Source organism: Bactrocera neohumeralis, chromosome 2, assembly GCF_024586455.1.
Source record: "Bactrocera neohumeralis isolate Rockhampton chromosome 2, APGP_CSIRO_Bneo_wtdbg2-racon-allhic-juicebox.fasta_v2, whole genome shotgun sequence".
Classification (NCBI taxonomy): domain Eukaryota; kingdom Metazoa; phylum Arthropoda; class Insecta; order Diptera; family Tephritidae; genus Bactrocera; species Bactrocera neohumeralis.
Genome location: NC_065919.1, coordinates 64,333,637 through 64,351,457, shown reverse-complemented (window position 1 = coordinate 64,351,457; position 17,821 = coordinate 64,333,637). Strand labels below are relative to the sequence as shown.

The 17,821-nt window shown below is 32.7% G+C and overlaps 1 protein-coding gene across 8 annotated transcripts in view; it reads left to right on the top strand.

Moving 5' to 3' along the window:
• LOC126760336 (serine/threonine-protein kinase 32A) overlaps positions 1–17,821 on the top strand; it is a 225,723-nt gene that overhangs the window by 61,887 nt on the left and 146,015 nt on the right. For 7 of the 8 annotated variants that reach the window (XR_007667194.1, XR_007667193.1, XM_050475928.1 and 4 more), the window contains one exon: positions 11,456–11,497. The gene's annotated coding sequence lies outside the window, so the exon portion shown is untranslated. Of the gene's footprint in view, positions 1–9,064; positions 9,083–11,455; positions 11,498–17,821 lie in introns of those variants that run through there. The other variant, XM_050475951.1, reaches the window with a different exon arrangement.

Genomic DNA, 17,821 nt, shown 5'->3' with positions numbered 1-17,821 from the left:
TTTACATCTTAAATCACTGGAAAATCGAAGGTCCGTTCTCTCACTTTCATTTGTCTACAATATAATTAACGGAAAATTGACTGTCCCTAATAAAACTATTCAATATTCCCCAGCGTTGTCTCTAGATCCAGTTTGCCATTTTATTACAAAAAGGAAAGTACTAATTTTGCTGAATATGCTCCCCTCAAGAGGGCTATGCGGGAGTTTAACTCGATTTCCGAGAAAGTTCTACTTGATTTTTCTCACTCTAGGGTTTCCTTCATTAACACCCTCAATTATGTTTTTTAGTTTAAGTTATCTACTCATGTTATTGTAATTTAATTATTTTAGAATTCTAATTTGCATCCTAGTTTTTCTTTAGTCTGTAAGATTCATTGTTCATAGACTTTAATAAATAAAAGGTTTAAAGAAGCTAAGGAGAAGATTGCCTCTAAAGTCTGCTTCAATAACTTTTGATTTTTAATCTTACTGAAAATGTATGAGAGGTTAAAATACATCTAATATAATCCTACCAGTGTGTCTTTAGACCTACACTGTCTTTGCGTTTAAACTTAAAAATATCCGAAAAATAATCAAATCTCATTGTCTGTTTTGATCATATAGACAGAGATTACTGGAAGCATATGTCATATTCGATAATAATCTAATTTTTAATTTTACTACAATAATGTCAATTGGAATGAACAACTAACCCTATTTGCAGAAATAATGATATATAGTAGTACATATTGAAAACAAATATTGTTTGACCAACATATTGAAATAATCTTTTCGGGCAATAAATGACAAATCAACATATGCCTAATAAGCTAATACATATGCACATGCGTCTGTATATAAAGGCTTTTTCTCCGACGCACTGTAATAACTGACTTTGTTGTTATATTGGTATTTTCAGATAGAAAAGGACAATGTTGATATTATAGGTGGCAGAATACAGTTTTAACCCAGTCATCTGAAATAATTCAAATGCGGCAAATTTATGAAAACTATTCATGTATGTATGTATATATGTATATAAATTTCTAAAAATTATATTATAAATGCGAATCCTTGATTTTATTCAAGAAGTTTTTTTTATCAGACTTTCCATTGCTGTCTTTTTTCAAAAACATGGCATACCACGTTGTTGAATAAGTTTTGTCGTTTGATGAGATAAACACAAGTTTATGATTCAAAATACACTTTGTTATTCAGTGTAATCTCCCTGAACATTAATACACTTGCTTTAATGATCCTCCAATCTGTGAATCCCATTCCTGAAGTGAGAATCCAGGAGGTGTGCAAAATACGCTTCAACAGCCGTTATGACCGCTATATTTGATGAAAAACGCTTGCCACGCATACATTTTTGAGTTCTGCAAACAAATGGAAGTCGTTGGGGGCCAAACCTGATGAATCTGGCGAATGCTCCAACAATTCGAACTTTATTTCATAGATTTAAGCCATTGTCAAAATGCTCTTGTGACACGGTGCATTGTCCTGATGAAAAAAGATTTTTTTTCTCTGCAAACAGGGTCTTTTTAAACGAATTTTTTCCTTCAACTGGTCCAAAAGGTTGCAATAATATTCAGAATTAATTGCTCTACCAGTTTGCAAGTAATCCACAAACAAAATTACTCTCGCATCCCAAGAAACTGATGCCATAACCTACTTGGCCGATTTCCGGACGCGAACTCGTTACGAAGCCGAACAACCAAGTTCACACCACTCTTTAGCCTCTTGCTTTGATTCAGTTTTGTTCTATTGTTAGCGCACCCATTGTGCACACAGCTTTATAAAACCAAAAATTTCACTTAAAATATGGCTCACACTGCCTAATACTAAAGCCTCTACTAAATCTTTCTCAGTCAATCGACAATCTTCTAAAACCATATCCTGTATTTTGGCTATGATTTCTGGTGTTCATGCGCTTTTTGGACGTCCTTCTCGTACATCGTCTTCAAAGCTTGTACGACCACGTTTAAATTTAGCGACCCATCTTTCTACTATTCTAATTGTAGGTGAATAATCATTAAATACTTTTAATATTCGTTCGTGAATTTCTTTTGGTGCTAGACCTACCTAAAATAGGAGTTTTATCACTGCACGATATTAAATTTTTTACATTAAAAAAAATACTGTGACACGGCGACACTAAGTGGCTTGTAAACAAAGAATAAATTAACAGTTTGAAAAGAAACTTCACATACTTTCATATGAAGAGTGTACCAACAAAACAAAAAAAAGTTGTGCTAGTAGCAACGCCCTCTCTTATCGAATATGTGCAACCAAACTGTCCGCTTATACATATTGAAATCACTGATAATAGCCCAATAAAACTTTATAAAGCTTGTGAGATCTCAACTTTAGCAGCAATAAAGTAGACCTGAAAGATTGATTTGGTTATAGTGTTTCGAATTTGTCATCAAATCTCAAACGTCGACCACTGAATGCTTTGGATTGTGAAATACTTTAGAGCTTTCGTGTAAGTTTGTTTATATACCTTCTATGCCGGCATTTTGATTGTAAATTAGTTGGAGATATACTTTATAATCATAATAAGATTTGTGTGGCAGTAGTGATATTACTTCTATAAATATTTATTTACATTTATTTTATTATAAAAAATGCTTTATTCACAAAGATACACGTACTAGCATATAATTATTCACTATTATTTTTGACCAAACAATAAAGTGCTTTAACAAAACTACTGAACTAACTGAAAGGAATAGATGACTTGCAAAAGTAGGAGACCTGATCTCCGTACTTTATAGATATATGGACCATGCGGACATGCCAACCGAAGCCGCACCGATTTCAAGAAGCAAGAAGTGGAAATTCAGTAGGAGCAAAAAATATTTTTATGTTTTCTAAAATTATGAGTGCAATAAAATGATGCCAATAGGAAATGGTAAATAAAAAGCAAAAATTTAATTCATTGAATCTACTAAACCTGCATTAACTAAGAAAAGTTGCAGCTTAAGGTATTTTCTTGGCTTTGATTCTTGTAAGTTTGCAAGAGTATAAACTGTACGTTTATGCTTGTTTTATCAGAAAACTGATCCCTTTAAACATCAAGTGACAAAAAATTTAGAAAGAAAAATATATTTTATAAATATGTAAATAGCGATTTATTAATTTATTTTTACAATCGAAACGGTTAAAATAACTGTCACCAATATTACTATTATGCTTCAAAATACAACGTTATTAATTAAGTTCTGTCAAATTTTTTTATTCGTTTAATCAGAGCGTTTTGATAAAAATAGAAATTTAAGCCAGCTAGTTAAAAAAGTTAAATGTTCAGAAGCGCAATAAATAATTTCACTTATATGGAAAGCTGCTCGTGAATATTTTATGCTTTCAAATGCCATTCAATTAATCTCATTTGAATATTTCATTCAGTTGTCGTTCGTCAAAGAGCCTGCAAATGTTGTGTCAAGAAGGGATTAAGCGCATACCAGGGTTGTTAGCGCGAATGGAATTTAAATTATTGCCGTGTTAGCTTAAGCGTGAGTTGGGTTCCTGTGGGGCTAAACTGTGTTTGCTTGCATACTTATATGTGTGTTTGAATATACAAATTATTTGCTGCTGATGATGATTTAATTCCGCCAAGTCTATTTTTTGCAATTAAAAGTATTTATGTCATGTTGAATTGTTTATTGTAATTTACACAGTTTTCCGACAATTTAAGTAATTCAGTTTTAGTATAAATACAATATGAAAAGCTGGCAACTATCCGCGGTTGATTGGTGAAATGGAGAGATAGATTAAACAACTGATAGTAAAAGGTCGCAAAGCTTGCATTTAAATCTTTAAAGATCTAGGTCTATTACGTAATTATTATAACCACAGAACACATACACATCAGGCCGTAAACATATTTTCAACGTGTATTTGAAATTTCTTCAAATTCGTTTCTATAGATTTATAGATAGTATGGATACAACAGAGGTCTCCCTCTTCCTCTCCTTCACCCGGTGGATACTGCGTCGAATATTTTCAGAGTTGGAGTGTTTTCGTTCATTCAGACGACATGACCTAGCCATAGTAGCCGCTGTCTCTTAATTCGCTGAACGACGTCAATGTCGTCTACTACTACTACAGCTCATCTTTCCAATGAATGCGATACTCCTCGTTGCCAACGCGCAAAGGACCATGGATCTTCCACAGAACCTTCTTCGCGAAAACTTGTAACGTCGACTCATAGAGTTTGGTTTTTGTTCGTCGAGCGAGAACTTTCCTTCTCAGTTGCCTACTTAGTCCGAAGTAACACCTGTTGGCAAGAGTTATTTTGCGTTGGATTTCGAGGCTGACATTGTTAAGAGTTGTTTTAAGAGTTGGCCTCTGTCAGTAGGCAAGCAGTTCGTTGTTTACCCTCTTTACGTGTTTATCATTCATTTATTGACGTTCTTTCATGTTTGTATGTGGCGCTTTGATATGGCTATGCAACATCTGTTCAGACCAACCGCACATACTATACATTCTTAAATATATATATTATTACACATATCAACTAATGCACTGTTCAATATACTTTTTTGAAATATAGTTTACCCTGGGAATTTGATTACCAATTCCGGGTGCTTTTTTGTCTTAGATACGATTTACTGTTAAACTACAAGGTGCGTTCCAAAGTAAGCAGGACTTCAAAAAAAAAATAGGCAGTCCAAAAGCATGTCGAACGAGTGTTTTAGCTCGTTGGCCGGTATGGCCGTCAGTATGCCGGTCCAAGCCTTTTGAATGGCCTCTACGTCTACATAACGCTTTCCTTTCATGAGCAAATGCATTTTTCCGAAAAGGAAGAAGTCGCACGATGCCATTTTAGGTGAATACGGTGAGTGGTTAATGGTTAAAATGTGATTTTTGGTCAAATAATCGTCCATCGAATGTTGAATTCTGAGTAATTTTTGGTCGTCAGTCAATTTGTGCAGAACAAACCGTGTACACACCTTTCGTAAGCCCAAATGTTTGGTCAAAATGCGATAAATCGATGTTTTTGAGATGTTCAATTCCATTTCCATGAATTTCAATGATGATTTCGGCTGATTTTTGATGAATTCACGCACAGTTTCGATGGAATTTCCGGTGATCACGGATTTTGATTGGACCACATGTTGATCGTCATTTGAAACTTTGAAAACTTTGAAATCACTCGTGCACTCTGCTACTGAATAGTCAATCATCGTCATAAACTTGTTTCATCAGCTGAAACGTTTCGGTAAAAGTTTTACCAATTTTAAAACAACTTTATTCCAAGCTCATTTTCGCACCGATAACACAAACCTACTGACACTTAAAACGCAATAACTTCACTTCCAATCAATGAAATGTCATGAAATTCTCACTGGACAATCGATAGAGATAGCAGATTCTAACGCACCAGTCGACATATAGATGGCGCTACCAGGGGGCGCTAGATTCAAAAAATCCTGTATAAATTAAAATTTTGTGTTTCTAACCAAATTTCGTGTGCAGAATCGTTGCGAATGTTGGAAAGGGCTTAAGGTGATTCAGTTCTATCGAAAACGCAAACAAACGAGTGGTACAAAACCTTCAAAGATGGTCGAAAACATGTCTCGTTCTGAACGACCTACGAACTTTTCAACTGATGAAAATATTAATAAAGTAAAGATATGGTGTTTGAAAATCGTCGTGTTAGAGAGATTGCAAAAGAGCTCGATATCTCTCGCGAGTCTGTTTGAATGATATTGATGATATTTTGCTTGACTCGTCCTGATAAAGCTGAATTTTTTTCAAAGAGAGTACCGTAAACAGGTCCCTTTGGACATGCTTGACAGTGTGAATTCCGACCACACTGCCGATAAGACGGAAAGGAGGGGAAGAAACGAGCCGAAACCAAAAAACCATGCCAAAGTCGCTCAAAAATCAATGAAGAACCGAAGAGATAAAAGAAAGTTCGCTATAGAGCTGAGGACCATCCCAAAGGCGACAAAATAAATATTGATGAATAATTAAATATTTTGCGTTTTATTTACAGTTTCCAGGTACTTTGCGTCACAAGGTATTTGAGAAATTTTCGTAAGTTTTCAGGTTGTTGTAATTGTAATTGCCAAAAGGTTTACATTCAATACAATGAAAAGTTTAAATTGGTGCGGCGTGATAAGCACCGTCAAACAAATTTCTAAGCTTCTATTGTATCGTCTACTTGGGGATTATACACATTTTTTCGTTTTTGTTGCACATTTACTTTGCCTTTTTGGTATTTGGGTTAGTAGTCAGTTGTTTAAGTTAATGCGGTGGTAACTGATGAGCACCCAATCTGAGCAAATTAAAAAAAAAAATATTTTTAACACGTTGCTAAATATTTTTAAGTGGCTAAAATGTTTGCCAGAAGATAAAAATTAATTCGAGACCATCGGTCCACGGCAGACAAAATGGAACTCTGAATATATTATTCATGAAGTACATTAAGGTTCATTTTCAGGTTATAAAGATGTTAGACAGTATGTATTTTCACGATTTCAGGATCAAATAAAATAATGAATTTCGCACACAAATTCCATGGTTTCATCACCGTTAGTACTGTACATATACATATGTATATAACGGAAGCTATTGACGTTTACGTTCTCACCGGCAATATTTTCGAAGAAATAAAATATGAAAATATGCACCGATTATTCCAATGGCCCACAATCCACACCAAAACCGTTGTTTTTTTTTATTTTGGATGAAATGACAGCTCTTGAATCTCATCACGTTGTCGTCTCAAATGCGCCAATTTTGTTTGTTTACATACCCATTAAGCCAAAAACGGATCTCATTGCTGAATAATATTTGGCTCGAAAACTTAGGATCTTCTTGGAACTTCTCAAGAGCCTCTTAACTTGAGTGGCTTCAGTTCTTGCACAAGCTGTATTTTGTACGCTTTCAAATCGATTCTTCACGTCTTTTTGTACACTCAAGGTGGGTGATGGTGTTGCGTATAGTACGCTCAGTAGTAAGTCTTTCCCTGTTGAAGTGCCAAACAATACAGAACAAAAGTAACATAACAGCTTGACACGACTCACGCGTGACCTGCCAAAATAGCGCTATTGAAAAAATACCAATTGGATAGACATAAAAGTCCATCGAGAAAATTTACAAAACAGATAAAAATAAAAATTATAAAACACAATCGCGGATGCACCTTCTGATAACTTTGATACGGACAAAAAATTAAAGATCTAAATAAACTCGTTCGTGATGAAAATTGAAAATGACAGAAACAAAAAGTAAATTGCAAAAAATGAAATTTAAATCAACTTGAGTGTAAAGATCGTAAAAAGTGAAAAAATTTAAATGATTGTTTATATTAATCTTTAACGGTTTTATATATGCTCTTGTCCATCGTGAGGAAAAAATAAAACAATAGATAAAGTTTTGATCGCTACATAACAAATTTCATGAAGTCCAGTCACACTAATTTGATCCCACTGTTTCACTTAAACTCCATTGTCATAACATAACTATCTATTTTTTAAATTGCCATTGTTTATATTTGCTTTTATCTTTAACGGTGTTAACGAAGATATTATATATGCTCTTAGTAATGTACCATCGGGATGAGGGAAAAATAAAACAATAGATAAGAGTTTTGATGACTGCTACATAACTATGCCTATCGATTTCATGTTGCCTATACGTCCAGTCACACTAATTTGAGTGTTGTTGTAACATCCACTGTTTCAGAAGCCTTAATTATATCCATTGTGATTACTACAAACTAGAACTAATTAATTCTAGTTAGAATAAGAATATTGCATCTCGGTAACATATGTTTAGATGTTTGCAACAGAGTCTCAATTATAATGGCAAATTTCACACGACTTTTTGAAACTCATTTGTTTTTCAAAATATTTTCCATTAAGATCTACATATATGCTTTTGTATGCGTTTGAACCAATTGCCGAAGTCCTTTTACTACTCTGTTTGATTGATTGTAAAACGGTGACCTCTTAGTTTATTTTTTACATACGGGAATAAAAAGAAGTTACTTGGTCAAGCCACGACTATACGGTGGGTAATTTCTCACAGAGATGTCTTGAGTGCTCAAAAATTCAATTTTTTTTGTCGATGTTTGAGAACTCAGATTTTCGTGCTGAATAGTGATCCGTCCGTGACTGGTTTTCGTGATTTCTTGAAAGACAAATGGTTGTGTACCACTCAATATTAACTGTTCTACGTTCTTCTGGTAGTATGGTTGCGATATATTCAGTTTTTTTTCAAAAAATAGGCCACCTTTTGCTTGGGAATGCTTCGTACGCGAACAATTATACGTCGGCTGTATGTATTACTTTTGAAATCTTATAGTCACATTGACATATACGAGCCATTTTTTGCTCTAAATGAATATTTTAAGTTACTGTAGACAACACAAATAGTCCTCGTATGTTAAAACGTTCTGAGCATCTATAACATCAAAAATGTCGACCTTTACGATAAAGTTGTGAATTGCCAGATTGTAACACTAGGGTCGCCAAATACTGAAATATAAAAGGAACGCTACTTATATACGGAAGGCTGTCAACTGATTAGTTAAGTTTGACATTCGACGGCAATATTTTTCTATTTTATCTGGTATGCTGCTAGAAAAACAAATTCACCAGTAGTGCATTGCGTCGTTTCAGCATTTGCATAATTATTATTTAAAGTTCTAAAGAGATGCAATGACAAAACTAACGGGCAGAAAATAAGTGCTAGGCATCTGTAAACATATATTTTCCAGCATAAACAGTTGCTTTAAATTCCTGCATTTGCTACTGCGAAAACTTGGCCTTGATAACATATGTAAATATATATTTTCTTAAAGCAAAACAAAAAGTGATAGTTTGATGTCGTAAAGCAATAAGCAGTTGTGTGTTGCTGCCTGGCTTTAGGCACTTTACTGTTGAAGGGAATCCAAAATGCTTGAGGTTATACTATTATAATTGGATTGTTTTCTTTTACCTTTTCCAACTTCACAACAATGTGCCGGAAATCAAATAGTTCTTGTGCATAATGACTGGCTCAACGAAATGGGAGTTGATGGAAAGTCTTTTCTTAAAAGTTACCAGGAACTTTGCATAATGATTCGAGGTATAATTTTTAAAAGGTATGTGTATAATACTTGTAATATGCATATGAATTGTATCAAATATTCTAATGAATAATATCGCTCAGTAAGTTCCTGTATTCTTCCTAATTTAGTAAGTAGCAATCAATGTCAATAAAATATGAATAATATATAACTACTAGCGAACTAAAAGTTACAAATTTCGATGTAACAGTTATACCGAAATTACTCTTGCTTCTTTACGCTAAATAATTTACATCTTAAAAATATTTGAAATTTCATATTAAAAATGCTGAAAAGACTAACAGTTCTAAAAACTTTCCGAGAGCGAAGAAGCGCAGAAATTATAAGATACAATTGTAAATTAAATTATTTATGTATATGTTGAAGGCAGCACAGTTTTGTACCAACTGGTGTATAAGATACGTGTTCAAAAACCTGGCACTTCCCGTAGAAAAGCTAAACACACTTGGGCTCAGTTCTAAATAAGAATGATGTGCCAACATACAACCAAACTGAGTTCATGACAAGCGCAAGTCAAATATTTGAGATGTGTCAGTTCCAGGCTTACATTTTCGCCTTCATTTTAAACATACCTACATACATATGTGTAAAATGTTTGCAAATATCCCTAATGTAAATTGTGAAGAGATTATATTGCCATCCATTTAAAAAACTGTTTGGGGTTTTCATAGATTGCTATTTTTATTTCCCAAATAAAAGTTTTGTTTCTCTAATAAATAAATATTGAAAATTTCAGTAAACGCCGACAGTAAACAAAAACTGATTTAGATATAACATAGTAATAACATACCACAACTTAAATATTGAAAGGATATTAATACCTATGTGCTCGTAACGAAAAGCCAAGTAAACACTAATGGTTTTGCTCAATATGTGTGGCCAGAATTTTTTTTTACATCATTCATGCGTATTATTTATATCTTTCTATAAACCACACATATTTAACGCTTAATTTATTAAGTATTAACTATTGTTGAGTATATTGATCAGTTCACTTTATAAATACAGGTCACTTAAAGCAGAACTGACATTTTGCACCATTCAAAAGACTCATACAAAGTCTGAACATTTTTGCGGCTTCTCGTTTATTTACAATATAATTCGATGGCTAAGATTATAGTGAAACGAATATTTTATTGCAATTTTTAACTAATTAATACTGCAGACTTAAAGTCAAAGCGATGCCATAAAATACCTCTGATCTGTGGGAATTTAAAGATAATAATCAGGATTGTAGTGTATTTTCTATGGACAATTTTTACTGCCTTTTATGGCATAATATGGTCCTGTTCTTAATGTTAATATTTAGGAACTGCTAAAATTTTCAGGAATTTTTTTTTTTGGTTTAGATTTCCATGGAAATTTCGTGACGGGACTGAAAAAGATTAATAGTTCAAAAAAAAAAAAAACACCCTAATGTATATAAAAAGGGGGAAAGTATATGTAGTTAAAATTAATTTCGAAAATTCGTAGTAATTCTGTATTGTAATACATTTGGAATAGATGATGTTTTTGGTAATATAAAAATGGTAAATATTTTACATAATAAAAAAAATTATAATTTATTCAATTATTATCTAATTCACTTTATTAATATATTTCTTAAAATATTTGATTTTAGATTTATAAGATTTATAAAGTCACTTGACGCAACAAGTGCCAAAATGATTTGCATAACATTTTTTTGTTTGAATTATTCAATTAATTCAAATATTATGACAGAAAATAGCAAAAAAAGAAAAAAAACAACAAACACATGCGGGAGCTGTAGCACATGAAAATTTTCATTAGCTCTGCTGTGCTATCGCTCCCAATTTTTTGCTACCGCTACGCCAGAGCATAGCGCAGAATTTAATTTTTTGCTCCCGCTCCAGCTATAGTTTTTTACCTAACAAAACTCGGAGCAGAGTAGAGCACATACTTTACATTGTTATGCGAAGGCTATGCTGTGGCTCCCGACAAAGTGAGAGCGGTAGCAAGAGTAAAATGAAATGCTACGAGAGTAGCGTAGTTTTTCAAACGCTGATACAACATGTAAAACGGATATGGATTTACTTATACGCCTAGTCACACGGTGTGGTAAAAATTAATCACACGCAAGATTAATGGTATAAAGGGTACCTTTTGATATGTGTTGTAAAATCAAAGAACTAACTAACTCAATACACATGTATTGATTGTATATATTTGTAGCTTTTTTGTAGTTTTATTCTTAATGACATATACATATATATATATCAATTTAAATAGTAAAATTGAGTTTTTAATCCTTAACATTTCTTTTATTTATTATAGTTGAAAATTTCGTTTCGTGCAAGATATATATACATATAAGTTCAAGGCTTAAATAAAACAACAATTAATTAAATTACTCTTTTCCGTTTTCAGATATTTTTCTTAAAATTGGAGTAAAAACGGATATTTAAAAAGGTGAGCTTACCATGAAATAATTTATATGTAATCAATGTTAGTAATAAAAAATTGTTTAAAATAAATGTAAACTCGTTGTTTTAACAAATTATATTTTATCACGCAAGTATAATTATTAAATAAATAGAAAATTAAAGATCATTATAAATATGTATAAGTTTATATACAATTGCTTTCTTTTTAATGGTCTCACTGCTGTATTGTGTACTTTTGAAGCTTAAGTCTATGTACGGGCAACTTTTGTTAGAATAGAAAGGTACATATACATATGTATATGTGCTACTGGTTATAAGAACCTATAATAAATAAGAAAGTTTGGGTGTAACCGAACATTTTATACTTTTGCAACTTGCCTGGATAAAAGCTTAGCTTAGTGAAAAACGTCATGCAGAGGAGTCGAAGTCATACACTGAACGCCATATTTGACGTGAAAATATGTGCCAAATGTCACACGAAAAAAAACATTAGTGAAGTATATAAAGTGCATTCGCGTGCAAAATCAAATTTCTGTTGCCGAAACGTTCAGAATGATGGAAAAGACCTTTGGTGATACTTGTTTGTCACGAGCAAGTGTTTTTAATTGGTACAAATTTTTTAAAGAGTGTCGAGAATGTGTTGTCGACGAACCACGTCCACGACAGCCCTCAATCAAATAGGTGAATTGGTGCTTGAGAATCGACGGTTAACAGTCAGAGATCTTACTGGCATCGTTGGAATATTATCGTTGGAAGATCAGTGAAAACAATTTCGAAAGATAATTTGGCTCTAAGTGAAAGCATGATTTGTTCCAAAATCACTCATTATTTGCGAAAATCAGCGTCGCTTAACGTCTATGAAACAATGCTTTCTGATTACCAGGTTGTCATGAAACGTATTATAACTGGCGACGAGCTTTGGATTTATGCTTACAATCCGGAAACAGATGATCAATCGGCCGAAAATAGTGGGAAAGGTAAACCGAAGTAGAAAAAACCACGCCAAAGCAGGTAAAAAATCAATGTTAGTTGACAGTTTTCTTCGATTAACGAGTTGTGATGCACCCGGAACTCCTTCCGACCGGCAACACTGTAACATTTTGCCTTAAAGTCTTGAATTAAGCGCATTTAAACTGCCATAAGTGTTTTATATATGTATATACTAGAGGACCGACCGGATACATAGATAATACTAACTACCATCTATACGATTTTTATTAGTTGCATTATAACTATTCGTTAATAAGATATAGCATTTTTCTGATTTGAAAGATAATCTTGAATTATGAGTTGAATTAAATTTTGACATTTAAACTGCTATAAAGTACCTTCCACCAATTTTCAGTTAAATCGATTCATATATATAACACAACTTTCTTATATATATGTATATAGCACATGCGACCAAAAAATTGAATGATTCAAATATTTGACAAATAAAAATATTGAAAAACAAAACAAACAAAAAATTGAAAAAAAAATTGTATAGAAAAATGTTACTTTTTGGAACAATTTCTCTTAACATTTAGTGAAACTGTTGTTACCCTAGTATGCACGCTAAGATTCACGAAAATCGGTCGAGCGGTTTCAGAGATCTTCATTGAGACGAGAATGTCATTGTTTTGTCAAATGCAAAAAATACGGAACATGAAATTAATTGTTAGTTTGGAATCTCTGAGATCTTCATAGAGACGACTGTCATTGTTTTAAATGCAAAAAGCATGAAATTTTAGATTTCAAAGAAACATAGATATTTAAATAGCCTCACGTTTTGATTTATGATTTACTATTAATGCCTAAATCTCATTATTTTATGCATTCACATTTCAGCCTTATTTTCTTTCCTATACTCGAATTTTATGCAAATTATCTTGGAGCAATCATAAAATATACCTTAAACATATTGAATTTTTAATATCTTTTACTGAAGTGCTATCAGCCACTTCCTTTCATTTTACTTTCTAAAGTCTCGCATTTATTATTTCAACTGAAAACACTAACTCACCTCTGTGAAATTTCTGAAAAAAGATAAGTTGCTATGTGAGTAAAGCTGTTTGAATTGCTAGGAAATCTCTTTAATACTTTCGCTGTTAACGTGCTATGTGTATAAGAATGTGATTAAGTGCTCGTATGTTCAGGTTTAACACATCTCCTTCCACATAAAAATCTGTATATACATACGTCATTTATATATTCATATATAAGTTACAATTGGGTATGTGTTGGTAAGCAGAGGATTAAGGATTATAGTTACAAAAGTTAAATGTAATGCGCTTATAATGGAGCTAATATTCGTATACGATATAGACTGTATAATAATCAGCAAGCGTGTGTAGCACACGTCAAAAGAGAAAATCTTTTTCCTCTTGCTTATGCCTTGGCATGCGATAACAGCAAGGGTAGATTAAGACAAATGACTTTATCTCTTAGGATTTGCATATAAGCCATGCTTTTATGATAACATTTCTGTAATCTTGCAACATGCAGCTACCGAGTATGGCGAGTTTTCGATTAATGGAAATTTTTGGTCGTGGCAGTGCTCCGATTACGTCCATCTACAGTACCAAACATTTTATGATTCCAAGGAACATGTGTATCAAGTTTCATAAAGATATCTTAGTTTTTACTCCAGTTACGGCTTGAGCAGCGGACGGCAGACTCTCTGATTTGTCCGGATTTCAACTCGTCTTGCCATCCTGTTCATTTATATGTACAATTCTATATCTCTCGCGATTATTTCTAGGTGATACACACAACCGTTAGGTGAATAAAACTGTTTTACTCGGTAACAACATGTTGCAAGAGTATAATGACTTGAGAACTCATTAATGTGCACAACTGCTCATGTGAAAATGAATATTTTATGCTTTCAAATGCCTATACACATACATATGTAATATACACAATAACCTCATTTGAATATTTCATTTAAATGTTGTTGTGACAAGAAGCGACTAATCGCATAGTATAGTGATGGAATTTAAATTATTATTATCGTGTTGGCATGAACATGAGTTGGGTTCCAATGGTGCCAAACTGTGTTTACTCACATACATATGTATATGTGTATTTATATTAAGTATTTTGTAGCTTTGTGGTTTGACCTTCACGAAACGCACATGAGTACAATTGTGCATGGATGTTGTTATATTTTTGTAGTGAGAAAATAATGTTTGGCAGTGGCGCAAGTAAACAAGTGCACTCTCATGATAATACTTGCGTGAATCCCTAACAAATGCAATTAATTTATTTTAGTACCAAGGCAATGCAATAACAATAGGAAGAGGTCATCTTTCTTCATTAGAGTATTTCAAGTTGTTCAACACTTAAATTAACTTACGTGAATAACCATTTTTTAGTTATATAACCTCAACAATGTGGCTGCTTACTCAGTGCTTACTCAGGGAACTAATGGTGTGTTCTGTAGTTTGATTAATGCGCTCACCGCTGCCGGCTGCTTTCCACATCATTTATATACTTCATTACAGTTACCAAAAACAAGCAACATAATCTCATTTGGAGCATCTGCATTTGTGTTTAACTTTTGAATATAAAATTGTAACTTTTGAATACAAAAAAAAAACTCAGTGCACATTAATGCAATGCACATTAAAGCATTTGTGTTTTGACTGTGCAGTATATGACCAATTTTGATAATTTTGCGTTTGAAATAAAAAATAAAAAAATTCAAAATTAAATATAAAGAGCTTGGACTTTATGATATTCCGAGTTTCTTTGCAATTTTGCATATTCATAGAAATTCGAAAGCTTGAAAATTTCAACCACATATAAACTAAAGTGATAATTTATAGAAAATAATTTAATGAAACTTTTAATTTTTCATCTTCATCAACTTAAGTTAAACGTTTAAATTCTCCGTATGATCCCTTTTGAAGACTTATTTTTCTGCACCTGACTTATTACTTGTTCTATACTTGTTCCACTTGTTATGTTTCGCAGTGTCTCTTTTCAGTCAAGACATTGCGCAAGATGAACACCTGCGTTTGATGGTGATGGCTGAGAGTCAAAATGTTTTCAACAATCTAGTGGTTTATGGGTGATTTGAAGTTTTCGTTTCGACACACTTTTGTGTAAGGTTTCAGATGAACATATAGTCATAAATGCGCACATGCCCACATTCAAATAACATAGGGAAAATATACGGTATCAGCAATTGAAGTTCCTACTTGTGTATGCATCTTTTTGAATGTATTAACTTATAAATTTTTTGATTATCTCGTCGTAAATTTCACATATATTTTACTTTCATTACTTCACAATTATTTAGAATATGAATAACTTCTCAAATTTTGAGAGAAAATGGAGAAGTTACTAAGTGACATAATATCAATAGTGCCCCTTGAAAACAGTTTCGTCTTAGTTGTTGAATGAATTGTTTAAAAAGTTTACGAATATTGAATTGTTTGCCGGCTGCTTTTCGTACACAAAAAGGTTATGCTTGTGATCTCTCTTCATTATGGCCTTTTAAAGAAATTTTAAGTGCCTTGCGAATTGAGTGGAAACTTCAGTACATTATTCTAGAAATAAGCTTTAGTATTCTATGGGAAAGTCCTTCAGTGGAGCAAGACGTTCGATTTATATAAAATGTGCCATTTTCACTTATTATTGAACGTTTTAGATAAATTTAGTTATTGAACAGCTTCGCAATTGAAGCAACTATCCGAATACGATGACAAGCACTTCTATTTTCTATTCTCCTTAAACTATGTCATATTCTTACAACACTATTCTTTGAATTTGTAGCTGATTTCATGAACCAAATTACTTGCGCGGATTGCCGAAAATGTCGAGATCAACCTTCTTTGATTCTTATTACTTCGAACATTTCAACATTTTCCACTTAATAAAGACTTTCAAATCATATTTAGCTTGCGTATATGGATTCATATTGATATCATTACACAGGTTGTAGAGTTTTCTACACACATTCATGTCATAAATTCCATAAGTTGGTAATAATATAGAATTTAATTAGGCGTTCTAATGTTACCAAATAATAACAAAGGGAAAAATGCGTTATTGCGTGCGAATGCCTTTGTTTAAAATCATCCTACCTCATCTATGGCCCATCAGATATTTCAGGGTGGATTTAACGACAGTAAATATGCTGCAATTTGAGCGGTTGTTAGAGGCACGTGTGTAAAGCCCAGATGTCAATTAGCAGTTTTCATCCGTACTTGATCTATTTGCATGTTAATTCATCTGAATAGCCTAATCATTCTTTTGCACCACCTTATGGTTTTAAACCCCCCTTGCCCATGGCACGAGCAAATGAATTTAGTGCATTTATTGAGTGACTACCTTTCTCTGCTAGTATAACAGTAGTTTCAAGTTTAAAAATTATTTTATATTATAATATCACATTAAGCTTCTTAAACACTTATTATGCCAACAAATCTGAATACCCAACGGGCACCTACGTTGACTTGGACTTTTATTCGGAGTACAACCAACTAAAAGTTCTGTAGAAAATCACTCCTGCTCGATGGCTTTTCAGATGATTTTCTATTCAAATTCACAGCAAATAAACCCCAAACCATTATACTCAACATTTATGTTTTGTTTAACATGTGTCTATTCCAGAGTTCACTAGTTGCATGTCAAATTAAAATAAACATGTGTAAAAGTTCATGTACAGCTTTAATATTTCCGGATAAATATGTTATGTATTCACAGGGTTAAAATGGAAGAATATGTGTTCAGATAGATTTTCATGGTATATACCATAAGTACCTTCTTTCACTTTCCTTTGTTCAATTTCATACACGTAAAAGTGGCAAACCACAACTTGCCTGTTTCAATTATGTCGAACATATGTTAAGCAGCACAATGCCCATTAAATAATCGGTGTTGCAATTTATTGTTTTTTTTTTACTGTCTGACAAAAAAGTAATATCACCGGAGTTCGCATAAAAGTAGTAACTACATAGTTATTTCAACACCTATAAAAAATATTATACTACAAATAATTGCATTTTGATGAATTGATATAAATGGCTGAATATATATTTACACATTGTTGAGGTTTATTTACTGAGCGGAGCAAACGCGAGGGTTAATTTACACTGCTGTAAATTTTTTTTGGACATGTAACTTTTTGTGGATTAATATCAATATGTAACAGAATTTATAATTTTTTTGTGGATGAATTTCAAAGAGAGTACTAAAAACACTATAAAAGCAATGAAAAAGTTATAATTAAGTTAAATGGAAACTAAAAGTTTTCAAATAAATATTAAAACCGCTTATAGTTAAAGCTCTTATTGCTACCAAGACAGCAAAAGAACTGCAGAAGAAATGATATTGCCTTTTCCAAATTAAACTATAT